The 1,962-nt window shown below is 27.8% G+C and overlaps 1 non-coding gene across 1 annotated transcript; it reads right to left on the bottom strand.

Moving 5' to 3' along the window:
- Positions 1-439: 439 nt before the first annotated feature.
- Positions 440-546, bottom strand: LOC141615981 (small nucleolar RNA R71). The gene has a single exon (XR_012530363.1). It is a non-coding gene; the product is annotated as a small nucleolar RNA R71 (small nucleolar RNA).
- Between the last annotated feature and the right edge of the window lie 1,416 nt (positions 547-1,962).

Below are 1,962 nucleotides of genomic sequence, written 5' to 3'. Positions count from 1 at the left end.
AAACCCATTTCACAACCTTCAAATTCCAACTCCACCTCAATCACCACGCTCTCAAATACCAAACCCACCATCACAAATGTCTTTACGCGACCATAAACGGCCCAACCATAATGATGCTTGTAACCCAATTAACTTTGGTCCCTTGGCTCCAAATAATTTCGAAATGCACCCCGCCCAAGTGGGCTCGATAGAAAAGGATTGTTTTAGTGGGAATGTCGATGAAGATGCTCATGCCCATATTAGGAGGTTCAAGAGCAAGGTGAGCATGATGAAGCGAAATGGAGTGTCCGAGGAGATTTTGAGGTTAATGTTATTCCCATTCTCTCTAACGGGGAAAGCGGATCGTTGGTTGAATGTTCATCCACCGGACACATTTACCACATGAGATGCTTTAGCCAAGGCATTCCTAGCAAAGTATTACCCGACATCTAAGACTGTCATGCTCCGGAATGAAATTCATACTTTCCAACAAGAAGAAGGGGAGTCCCTAGGTGAGGCATAGGATAAGTACCTAGATCTCATTGCTAGTTGTCCTCACCATGGGATTCCGGCTTGGTACATTACTCAAACCTTCTTTTAAACTTTGCTACCTAGGACCAAAGACATGGTGAATGCCTCCGCAGGAGGGGGGTTCGACCATTTGGGTGATGATGAGGGTACAACTCTCATTAAAAAGATGGTAGATTCGGAAGCCAACTACGGTACAAGGGGCAACGTGCTTAGAAGGAATGGCCGGTATCCGAAGGAAAATTCCACTACTTCGAACGCCGAAACCAATGCCAAACTTGACTTACTCACCAAGCAACCCATGCCCAATACCAATCCTGTAACACCCGCGAATTTCCCATTTTGACATTTAAAATTTATTAAACCGTTTAATCATTTTATTATATATTTTTGAATTATTCAATTTAATTAATTTTATGTCAAACACGATTTTTATAAAAGTAATATATATAAAAGCTCGTTTATATAAAAATACGTACGATTAAATTATATCTTTAAGGCATGATTTATATAATAATATATGTATACGTATTTCTGGTCGGATAATAATAATGACTGTAATAGTTTCCGTCTTAACTTCCGTCTAGCAATAGACTGTCACATTTTCATATGTAAGACTATCCTTAATCTCGACCAATCAAAATTCAACAACACGCATACACCTACTCACTCACACCCCACATTTATATATTATTATTATTATTATTATTATTATTATTATTATTATTATTATTATTATTATTATTATTATTATTATTATTATTATTATTATTATTATTATTATTATTATTATTATTATTATTATTATTATTATTATTATTATTATTATTATTATTATTATTATTATTATTATTATTATTATTATTATTATTATTATTATTATTATTATTATTATTATTATTATTATTATTATTATTATTATTATTATTATTATTATTATTATTATTATTATTATTATTATTATTATTATTATTATTATTATTATTATTATTATTATTATTATTATTATTATATTATTATTATTATTATTATTATTATTATTATTATTATTATTATTATTATTATTATTATTATTATTATTATTATTATTATTATTATTATTATTATTATTATTATTATTATTATTATTATTATTATTATTATTATTATTATTATTATTATTATTATTATTATTATTATTATTATTATTATTATTATTATTATTATTATTATTATTATTATTATTATTATTATTATTATTATTATTATTATTATTATTATTATTATTATTATTATTATTATTATTATTATTATTATTATATAGTATGGTTAGTAGTAGTACTACCCGTGTGACCCCCACCCTGCACACCCTTGCTTTTCCTCATTTCTTCTTCTCCTTTTCGAGTAAACAGCAGCAGCAGCAACAATGAACATCAACAACAAACACCCATTTTCGTTCCCTCCAATCCCAGATTT

This window comes from Silene latifolia, chromosome 11 (assembly GCF_048544455.1).
Source record: "Silene latifolia isolate original U9 population chromosome 11, ASM4854445v1, whole genome shotgun sequence".
Lineage (NCBI taxonomy): Eukaryota > Viridiplantae > Streptophyta > Magnoliopsida > Caryophyllales > Caryophyllaceae > Silene > Silene latifolia.
The sequence above is the reverse complement of the archived record's forward strand: the minus strand, read 5'-3'. Positions and strand labels throughout refer to the sequence as shown.